This window comes from Podarcis pityusensis, assembly GCF_964106645.2.
Source record: "Podarcis pityusensis genome assembly, chromosome: 6".
NCBI classification, from domain to species: domain Eukaryota; kingdom Metazoa; phylum Chordata; class Lepidosauria; order Squamata; family Lacertidae; genus Podarcis; species Podarcis pityusensis.
This window is the reverse complement of record NC_138030.1, coordinates 73,020,269-73,032,346: the sequence shown is the minus strand read 5'-3', so window position 1 is coordinate 73,032,346 and position 12,078 is coordinate 73,020,269.

Below are 12,078 nucleotides of genomic sequence, written 5' to 3'. Positions count from 1 at the left end.
TAGTTGGAGCATTCTTTGGCACTGCCCTTCTTTGGGATTGGGATGTAGACTGATCTTCTCCAATCCTCTGGCCACTGCTGAGTTTTCCAAATTTGCTGGCATATTGAGTGTAGCACCTTAACAGCATCATCTTTTAAAAGTTTAAATAGTTCAGCTGGAATATCATCACTTCCACTGGCCTTGTTATTAGCAGTGCTTTCTAAGGCCCATTTGACTTTACTCCCCAGGATGTCTGGCTCAAGGTCAGCAACCACACTACCTGGGGTGTACGAGACATCCATATCTTTCGGGTATAATTCCTCTGTGTATTCTTGCCACCTCTTCTTGATGTCTTCTGCTTCTGATAGGTCCTTTCCACTTTTGTCTTTTATTATGGTAATCTTTGTACGAAATGTTCCTTTCATATCTCCAATTTTCTTGAACAGATCTCTGGTTTTTCCCATTCTATTGTTTTCCTCTATTTCTTTGCATTGCTCATTTAAGAAGGCCTTCTTGTCTCTCCTTGCTATTTTTTGGAAATCTGCATTCAATTTCCTGTATCTTTCACTATCTCCCTCGCATTTTGCTTGCCTTCTCTCCCCCGCTATTTGTAATGCCTCGTTGGACAGCCGCTTTGCTTTCTTGCATTTCCTTTTCATTGGGATGGTTTTAGTTGCTGCCTCCTGTATAATGTTACGAGCCTCCATCCATAGTTCTTCAGGCACTCTGTCCACCAAATCTAAATCCTTAAACCTGTTCCTCACTTCCACTGTGTATTCATAAGGGATTTGACTTAGATTGTATCTTACCGGCCCAGTGGTTTTTCCTACTTTCTTCAGTTTAAGCTTGAATTTTGCTATAAGAAGCTGATGATCTGAGCCACAGTCAGCTCTAGGTCTTGTTTTTGCTGACTGTATAGAGCTTCTCCATCTTTGGCTGCAGAGAATATAATCGATCTGATTTCGATGCTGCCCATCTGGTGATGTCCATGTGTAGAGTTGTCTCTTGTGTTGTTGGAAAAGCGTGTTTGTGATGACCAGCTTGTTCTCTTGGCAGAACTCTATTAACCTTTGCCCTGCTTCATTTTGAACTCCAAGGCCAAACTTGCCAATTGTTCCTTTTATCTCTTGACTCCCTACTTTAGCATTCCAATCCCCTATAATGAGAAGAACATCCTTCTTTGGTGTCGTTTCTATAAGGTGTTGTAAGTCTTCATAGAACTGGTCAATTTCAGTTTCTTCAGCACCAGTGGTTGGTGCATAAACTTGGATTACTGTGATGTTAAAAGGTCTGCCTTGGATTCGTATCGAGATCATTCTATCATTTTTGAGATTGCATCCCAGTACAGCTTTTGACACTCTTTTGTTGACTTTGAGGGCCACTCCATTTCTTTTACGGGATTCTTGCCCACAGTAGTAGATATGATGGTCATCCGAACTGAATTCACCCATTCCCGTCCATTTTAGTTCACTGATGCCCAGGATGTCAATATTTATTCTTGCCATCTCATTTTTGACCACATCCAACTTACCAAGGTTCATGTTTCTTACATTCCAGGTTCCTATGCAATATTTTTCTTTACAGCATTGGACTTTCCTTTCGCTTCCAGGCATATCCGCAACTGAGTGTCCTTTTGGCTTTGGCCCAGCCGCTTCATCAGCTCTGAATCTACTTGTACTTGTTCTCCGCTCTTCCTCAGTAGCATGTTGGACGCCTTCCGACCTGAGGGGCTCATCTTCCAGCGTCATAACTTTTATATGCCTGTTGTCTTTGTCCATGGAGTTTTCTTGGCAGGGATACTGGAGTGGCTTGCCGGTTCCTGCTCCAGGTGGATCACGTTTGGTCAAAACTCTCCACTATGACCTGTCCGTCTTGGGTGGCCCTGCACGGCATAGCTCATAGCTTCTCTGAGTTATTCAAGCCCCTTTGCCACGGCAAGGCAGTGATCCGTGAAGGGGTCCTTTACCCCCCTTTTTTTTTTACCTTATTGTGCTGAAGTTCAGCTTCTGCTAAAACCCACATTCTTAGTCTTGCTATTGTCTGTGGCTAAAAGCAATCTAATTCCAATGGGAGGGAAATGTATATAAAAAAACAAAGTTGAAAATAATTTCATCCTTTACATAGCATTTCTGGATAAAAAACAAAAACCACCAAGAATGAATATTGTTTATATTCACATGTGTGACTTTCATTTTTTTGACATTGGACGGGAATGCAAATTGGGGCAATTTGTGCTCCCTCTTCCATTTCGGATAGAATTCTTAGACATCGTCCCTGTCACCTCTGATACTCTGCAGGAGGTTCCTGAGCAGAGAATTCTTGGTAGAAAGAGTTCTCCAAATGTAGGAAGCTTGAAAACTACTGCTCCATCGGTCTTTAGCTGGTGGGTCAGGACTCAGTATTGGGCCACAGCCTGGCCCTTAAGTAGATTGCATCAGCAGCACAGAAATACATTTAAAACATAAAACAGTTGGCAACTTCTAGAGGACAAGCCCCTGGTCCAATGGAATTGCTGTCTAAATGTATATTTTTATTCCTAAATACGTCATGCTTAAAATCAATGCACAGCTGCTGCGGTTAGTAGTCCGTTCCTGATATGCTCACCACTGAGTTAAGTGGAAAGGCAAGGGAACAAACTGTTCACTGCTCATCTGGATTTTGGGGTCTGCCTTAAAAAGCTCAAGAACTTTCTGAACCAGTAGAATAAAACCGGATTTTCTAATGGCGTTAGTATATATAGGAAACATTTAACCAATAGTCATCTTTATACAAACATTCAAGTGCAGCTGTTTAATGAGGTCTTTAAAGTTATGGCAAGGAAATCTTTAAAACGCATATTGAGGAAGTTGTGGAAATGCAGGGAAATAGGAGAATTAAGGTCCTTGAAGTGCTGCGTTAAGAGAATACATCATAACATGCAGGTAAATTCTAGGATGGCAGCCCAAGCCTACGGCGTCATTAAGTACAAAACCCAAAATCTGGGATCCCCTCAAAACTGGTGCCAATTTTTTACAACCGTTTTGCAGCAAAAAAACTGTGTTTTGCATCCCCCCCCCCAAAAAAAAAAAATTGGAGAAATGGATGCTCAAACCCAGGGGATCACAGGATGACCCAAAACCCAACATAGTCTGATTCACTCTAAAACAGTGCCAAACATCAGCAAAAGTCTTGCAGCAGCTTTTTGCGGCTAAAAACCAGCGTTCTGCAGCAGCCCCAAAACAAAGTCCTTGACACCCTAACTAGCAGAGTAACAGGGTCATGCTAAACCCGACGTTGTTTTCGCCGCAAAAGGCTGCTGCAAGACTTTTGCTGACATTCGGTGGGTTAGAGGGCCAAGGGCTCATTTTGTGGGGAGCCGTAAAACGTGTGCTTTTCGCTGCCAAACATTGCAGGGGGGGGGCTTTTGATGGTGCTTTGCGCCGTTTTGGAGTGAATAGAACAATGTCAGGTTTTGGACGAAATCGTGACCCCACCGTTAAGGCCCTGAAGGCTCATTTTTTGAGCTACAGTGAAACATAGGGTTTTCTCAGCAAAACGTTGCAGGGGGCCTTTTGCTGAGGTTTTAAACCACTTTGGAGTGAGTTGGTCGACATCAGGATTTTGCCGAAACCGTGAACCCGCAGGTTAGGGCATCGAAGGCTCTTTTTTCAGGCCACAGCGATATGTGGGGTTTTCACTGACAAACATTGCAGGCGGCCTGTTGCTGGCATTTGGAGCCTCTTTGGAGTGAATCAGATGACATTTGGTTTTCGGCATGCAGCAATGACAGTGACTAGAAGTGGACTCTGCGCCTGAACGATTAAGTCCCAACATCCACAGCATCCACACCCCCACACCCCCGCACTCACACCCTCCCAATCGCCATGGGTTTTGTTGACAGACTGCTTCATTCAGGAAACACAGTGGCCTTCTTCATTTGAGCTCCAGATGCACTTTAGGGAACCAGACGTTCCTACTGGGTTTGGAATTCTGTTTTGCTGGCAGCACCTGTGCACAACGCATCATTCCTAACTCATTTGCCATCTATTTTGAATCAACGTCTTGTATTGGGAAAGCCAGCTTCCAAATGTTAAAAGCATTTACTTTCTGTCCTCCTGGTGCACAGACCATCCTCTCCTATTCCTCCATCTGCTGGGCTTCTTCTTTTTCTCTCCACATTTTGTATTTCAAGAAAACCTAGGAAGGATTACAGATCATCACAGCTGGAGATTATTTCAGACATACCCTGGTAGTCTGCTGGCTCTCTCCTTCTCCTTCTCCTTCTCCTTCTCCTTCTCCTTCTCCTTCTCCTTCTCCCACCCAGTTCCTCCCCAGATAACATGGTGCCATAGTTTAGTACCATACAGAAGCTACATCTAGAGAGTGGGTTGGTGGTGAGTCCTTCTCAGGAGTGCTGACAGAGCTGTAGTTTGAGGAGCGAATCCTAAGTTTGGAGAAGGGGAGAGTAAGGAAAGAGGCACAATGCTCTATACAGCTTGGAACCAGAATGCTTACAGGATAATTTCACCTCTTCTGCACCTCACCAGTCACAACACTCTGCAGAAGAGGACCTCTTCTAAATAGCATCTCATCAGGGGGTCTATTCCATACAATGTAGGAATCAGGCCTTTAGGGTGGTGGCTTCTGCCTTTTGGAATGGTCCATTAAATATCAGGCAGGGGATAGTTATATTATCTTTTTGACCCTTATTGAAGACTTTCTCTCCTTTTCAACAAGCCTTTACCCTTATCCCAGTCTGTGTCTAAATTGTATGTGATATAGAAAATTTTGGGTGGGTGGTTTTTGCTGCCCAACTCCCCAAGGGGCTGAGTCCCCTAAGTCCATGATTGGTCAGAGATGAATGGATGGAGGCAGGATGCAGCGAAAGCAAGGCAGATCTCTACTTTTCTGTTGCAAACAGACGTTCCCTCCCCTCCTAGCAAGGAGGCAAGAGAGATCCAAGAACCAAGAAGAAACATCTCATTTAAGGGTTTGCATTTTGGCGTGGAGAAGGACACCCCCTCTACAAATAGTCAGAAATTACATCACACATAAGGTAGGGTTACTGTGGCTCAGGCAGACCAAGGTGTGCTGTTCCTGAGGATTTAGCAAGTTTCACATAGTTCCAGACACAGTTTACACAAAACATTAGCATTTGATAAGACAATCAGGATTTCCGGTCAGACATCCCACAATGCAGAGCATCTGGGCAAACAATAACAATTAATACAAAGGAGGTTCATAGATATAGGAGACGGGATTAAGGAGGCACAGGAAAGATTGAGAGTCTCTAGGAGAGGCAAGATGGCTTTTGGATGGCTTTCCTGTACTATTTTAGACCTGTGGTTTCTATACTTATGTATGTGTGTTTACCTTGTGCAATTACCAACATTTATACTATATTTGAGACCTTGGGATTCCTATAACATATGCACAATTGTTTTTCATTGTCAGTGTGTTTATTGATAAATTGCTTCAGGGTGTCTCAGCACAGGAGAAGCCGTTCATAAATAAAATAAAATGAAATCAATAAAGGGCTGGGAGGTTTCTTTTCTGTCTGGATCTTGAAGAGGGAAAGCTCCGGCTATGGCCAGATCTCTTGGACATGCAGGAAATGTAAGAAATATGGTCCAGGATGCTACATCCAGGGCATTTTTAATGAAATGCAGTCCAACATGCTCCATCGTCCCAATACGGCAGCACCCGGTCCCAGGACTGTGCACATAACAGCACTAGGTCAACACTAAGACTCTCCCAAGAATAAGAAACTGTCACGGAAATTTAGGGATGAAACAGGTTAAACTGTAGAGATTGTTTATCTGCTATTTTGGGAGTGTGAAATTGTCACTATGTTCTCTCTGGATTCAGCTAGCTTGGTAAAGAAAAAGCATTTTATACACATTGTATATGCGATATAACACTGTGACACCAGATGGTGCTGTTTGAGTCCTGTCTTTCCTTACCAGATTTCCCTGTATGAGTTTACAATGCGTTTAACTGAATCGCTTCTTCGATGTGTTTAGATCCAGCCTCTGTATTTACAGGTGAAACTCGAAAAATTAGAATATTTTGGAAAAGTTCATTTATTTCAGTAATTCAACTTAAAAGGTGAAACTAATATATGAGATAGACTCATGACATGCAAAGCGAGATATGTCAAGCCTTTATTTGTTATAATTGTGATGTTTATGGCGTACAGCTGATGAAAACCCCAAATTAACAATCTCAGATAATTAGAACATTAAATGAAATCAGCAAAACAAGGACTGCAAATAGAGCAATATTGGACCTCTGAGAAGTAGAAGCATGCACATGTACACATATTTTGCTGTTTTCCACAATATTCTAATTTTTCAAGTTTCACCTGTAGACATACCTGAATATACAGTAACCATGATTATTTTGGAGATGAAGTAGCAAATTTGGGTCTATGTTTTAGGTACAACTGGAATCAAGATGACACACTGAACCTTTCAAAACCCCATGGATTGCTAACCACTGATTTCACAATAGCATTGATTTTTATTTTATTTTATTGGCCTCTTAGCATTCCTGAGCAACACTATAAACCTGTATCTTTGTTTAGATTTCTTCCTAAGGAACATAAGCAATACAAACCACTATAAGCAAAACAGAACGAAAGCAGGTTGAATGCTCATTGTCATATAACTTCCCTGTAAACAAATAAGAAGAAATGCCCCATAAAGATTGGACAAAGGCTAAGCACCATGCAAGTTTTGTGTAAGCAAATCAGGTTGAATAATAAGCAGCTTGTCTGCAGGAAACAAAGGAAGCCGACCAGTGATATATAAGCTAGGCACCATTAGGTCCAGTAGTGGCCGACTCTGGGATTGCGACCCTCATCTCGCTTTATTGGCCGAGGGAGCCGGCGTACAGCTTCCAGGTCATGTGGCCAGCATGACTAAGCCGCTTCTGGTGAACCAGAGCAGCGCATGGAAACGCCGTTTACTTTCCCGCCAGAGTGGTACCTATTTATCTACTTGCACTTTGACATGCTTTCGAACTGCTAGGTTGGCAGGAGCAGGGACCTAGCAATGGGAGCTCACCCCGTCGCAGGGATTCGAACTGCTGACCTTCTGATCGGCAAGTCCTAGGCTCTGTGGTTTAACCCACAGCGCCACCCGCATCCCTAAGCCAGGGTTACAGTCACAAAAACTGAGTGCCTAGTTACCATTTTGGGGCCAGTCGTCTTTTCCAATACAATTTGATGGTTCCTGAAATGCCTTCTGACTGTGAAGATAAAATACCGCAGATATAATTCTATAGGCAAGATCCAAGGATCCCCAGGCACGCACCTCCAGATGGTGGAGACGACCGGTGCCATCCTGCTGCCTGGACATGTTCACTTGGTTGCAAGTGGCTGATAGCCAGGTACAAAATGCAGCTGGCAAATTTAAAACACTGAAGCTGACTTATTCTGAGTCCGATCATCCACCCGCCTAGTTTAGTGTTGCCAACAATGACTAGCAGTTGTTCTCCAGAGTTTCAGACAGGAGTCTTTTCCTGGCTCTGCCAGGAGATGTCAAGGATGGAACTGGGCATCTTTTGCTCGAAAGGCATGTGTTCTACCACTGAGTTGCAACCTTCTGTTTGCCTGCTGTCTCGCCAGAGTGGTGCATGCTCTGGTTATCTCCTGCTTGGACTACTGCAACATGCTCTACGTGGGGCTACCTTTGAAAGTGACCCAGAAACTACAACTGATCCAGAATGCGGCAGCTAGGCTGGTGACTGGGAGCGGCCGCTGAGACCACATAACACCAGTCCTGAAAGACCTACATTGGCTCCCAGTACGTTTCCAAGCACAATTCAAAGTGTTGGTGCAGACTTTAAAAGCCCTAAATGGCCTCGGCCCAGTATACCTGAAGGAGCGTCTCCAACCCCCAACGTTCTGCCTGGACACTGAGGTCCAGCGCTGAGGGTCTTCTGGCGGTTCCCTCACTGCGAGAAGTGAACCAGGGAACCAGGCAGAGGGCCTTCTTGGTAGTGGCACCCGCCCCGTGGAACACCCTCCCATCAGATGTCAAGGAAATAAACAAGTATCTGACTTTAGAAGACATCTGAAGGGAACCGTGTTTAGGGAAGTTTTTAACGTTTGATGTTTTATTGTGTTTTTAATATTCTGTTGGGAGCTGCCCAGAGTGACTGGGGAAATTATTATTATTATTATTATCATTATTATTATTATTATTATTATTATTACATTTACATCCCACCTTTCTTCGAACATGTAACCCACAAGGCCATGCATGTGATTCCCAGATGGTCTCCGATCCAGATGCTGACCAGAGCCAAACCTGCTTAGCAAGATGGTGGCCTCATGTGTCTCCATAACATAACCTGGGTTGTGGGAGAGACGTCCTTGTGCTTGCTTGTCTTTCTTTTAGTATCTCCCTTGAAGGTTGATTGAAGATTCTTCTGGGACTTTTTTGGGCCCACATCTTTCTATCGAAAAACTGGGGCACACCCAGGTTTGAGCAATCAGGTCTGGCCCCCACTGTGTGCAATCTGAGCCTGAGAAACCATTAGTAACTCATCAAGTTGTCCAGACATGCTGAATAAAATCTGAATTACTCATCGATGTTGTACTCGTCTAGCATTGTGTGTCCCCAAACAAACATGTTCTCATTCCCATCCAAAGCATCTGCTTTTATTTAAATCATTTTGCAGCTTTGTTTCTTTTCTTTAGACGCAAACCAAACACGCTGCCCCCCCTCCCACCAAAGCAAGCCCCTCCACCTAAGGCTGCTGTTCTTTAACAACGTCCGTATTCGGCTGCAAAATGTTCTAAAAAGAAATGTTTTCTTCGAGTTTGGTTGCCTGGAACCTACGCAGCTACAAAAGGAAGTTTACCCCAGCGTAACAGGGTAACTATTCCTGAATCACTTGTACTCTTCTGAGGGCTGTGTGTGGTTTCAGGTTAAGGGCAGCGGCGGCATGCCAGTCAATTAGTGAGTAAAGTCTTATTCAGAAACAATTTTGAATGGGCTTGGCCTCATATTCAAAATGGGCCCTGGCAAATCAGAAGCACATGGGCTGTTCCATCGCTTGAGGACTGTTTTCCAGCAGCAGCAGCAACGAAATACTGAGCTGAGCACACAAGGTTCTCGTTTACTCCACAATAGTTCAGACCGAGACCCTAATCCTAATAGCATGTGAGCAAATCTTGACACAGGGTGAAAAGTAGAGCTCCCAGAAATACTCCCCAATTTACTCTGCTTCCCTGTAAGTTTCCAAGAGAATATAAGAACTGCCTTTCTGGAATACAACAAGGTCCATCTTGTTTAGCGTTTGGTAGGGCGCTGTGGGTTAAACCACAGAGCCTAGGACTTGCTGATCAGAAGGTCGGCGGTTCGAATCCCCACAACGGGGTGAGCTCCCGTTCCTCGGTTCCTGCTCCTGCCAACCTAGCAGTTCGAAAGCACGTCAAAGTGAAAGTAGATAAATAGGTACCGCTCTGGCGGGAAGGCAAACGGCGTTTCTGTGCGCTGCTCTGGTTCGCCAGAAGCGGCTTAGTCATGCTGGCCGCATGACCCAGAATCTGTACGCCGGCTCCCTAGGCCAATAAAGCGAGATGAGCACCGTTTACCTTCCCACTGGAGCAGTACCTTTTAATCTACTTGCACTTTGATGTGCTTTCAAACTGCTAGGTGGGCAGGAGCAGGGACCGAGCAACAGGAGCTCACCCCGTCGCAGGGATTCGAACTGCCAACCTTCTGATCGGCAAGACCTAGGCTCTGTGGTTTAACCCACAGCGACACCCGCGTCCCACCATACAATGTGTAGCTAGAGCATAATTTTCTGCTCATTCACAAAATTAAATATTTTAGCAGAAATACAGTGCTGCTCTGAACCTCGTGGACCAAACTGCACGTTGCTTTTATCAACGTCAAATTGCCAGTGGCGTAGCGTGGGTTGTCAGCACCCGGGGCAAGGCAAGTAATTTGCACCCCCTAACCCGTGGATTTTAGCAGGGGGCAGAGAGCTGCGAGTGTGAGCGCGCCCCCCCCCGATGTTGCGCCCGGTGCGGCCGGCCCCCCCTGCACCCCCCACGCTACGCCACTGCAAATTGCAACACGCGTTATAAACTCAGGGACATTGCACACAGAGAGCAAATGACCTTCTATTTTTTTTATTTATTTATGGAGATGTCTTGTCCAAGGCCATCTAGCAAATGGTCCTTGGTTTTGGCACAGGAAATGCATTAGTGAAACACATGGTCATTTACTTCAAGCGCTTTGAAGATTTTGTTCTGTTTTTATATATATATATATATATATATTCCAGATTGTAAATCTGGTTCTCTTCCAATATTTCAGCTCAGAATGCTCGCAGAAGTCATATTCAAGGCACAGTTGGTGTGACCTAATATATATCCATTTCATGACTTTGATAGTTTGTTTTCTTAGTGGCAGGTTTTTACCAAACAAGAGGAAGAGGGTCTTCTGCGTAGACCACCAGGAACATAACCTATGGAAGGTCTTTTGTCAAGTTCAAGGCTCTGGCTTGGTATTGCCTCAAGGCAACCCAAAAGGATCGCCTCCCTCACAGAAATCCGACACAAAGACCCATAACAATATAATCAATGATCCTAGCAACGATGCTATTCACAAGATAAATAATAACGGGAAAGGAATGACCTAGCCTCAAAACATTAAGAGAAGGTTGCTGACCTTGTATTCTTAAACAAAGTAGAAACATTGCCATAATGACAAATGAGAAGTCGGCTTTCTTTTAGAGATGCATGTAAAGAATTTCCCCCAGCTGGGTTACTGTTTTTCTTTTAAAAAAATTAAACAAGTATTTTAGGCTCAGAAACAGAGATTGGCACAAACATCTTGTTTGAACAGGCAAGCCATGTTTTGCAACGAACACCTGCGTGTGCTGAGGGACTGAGGGGATAGAACAGGAAAGGGACAAGGGGAGAAATCTCGCCTGACAGCCTTGCTGATTTTGGAAACCATGACAATTCAACATACCAAAAGGCCTGAGAGTCTTTTCCTCTTTTGGTCTATTTTCTAGGAGGAGATGTTACACTTTCGCACTATAAACCGTGATATCGCTTTTTGTATGACACAAACCATATGCCTTCCAAAATGGCTTGCCCTTTAGCCGATCTTCTCAGCTTTTCATCAGGTTTACCCAAGCTCTGCCATGAAGAACCAGGTGCAAAAGATACCGAATCAAAGCAAAGTGTGTCTCTGAGCACATTCTGAGTCTACGTTTAAGATTACAGGGCTGGAACACGGCTGAGGCCACCATCCTTTTGCACATCCTCTTTGCTATTGTTAAACAATTGGGACTCAGAAACGCCTGCTAATGGATCTACCAATAGATCCTGATGTCCTTTGGTTCATCCTTCCCCTGGGAGTTTACAAATCAATACATCAAATCAGACAACAAACCCCATAATTAGGATTCCAAGCTCCTTGTTACGTCACCAAACCAGTGTATAGTCCCAGTTCAAGGGAGCCGACCTTTTTCTACAGACAGCTTTCCGGGTCATGTGGCCAGCAGGACTAAACCGCTTCTGGTGTAACAGGATACCGTGATGGAAGCCAGAGTGCACAAAAACGCCATTTAACTTCCTGCCGCAGTGGTACCTATTTATCTACTTGCACTGGCATGATTTTGAACTGCAAGGTTGGAAGAAGCTGGGACAGAGCAACGGGAGCTCACCCCATCACACGGATTGAAAACGCCGACCTTCTGATTGGCAAGCCCAAGAGGCTTGGTGGTTTAGACCACAGCACCACCCACTGTCTGTGGACAAATGGCGGCTCCCTTGGCCTGAAAAGCGAGATGAGTGCCGCAGTCCCATAGTCACCTTTGACTGGACTTAACTGTCCAGGTGGCATAAGAGCAGGACTTGGGGGCAAATGTCGAGGAACCCACTCAGAGCTGGCTTGCCCCATCTGATGTACAAGCTAGAACCCGTTCAGAGGATGGAGACCAAGATGACAAAGGGTCTGCAAACCTAGTTTTATGAGGAACGGTTGAGGGAATTGAGTATGTTTAGCCTGGAGATTGAGAGGAGGTATGTTAGCCATCTTCAAATATCTAAAGGGCTGACACTTGGAAGATGGAACAAGCTTGTTTTCT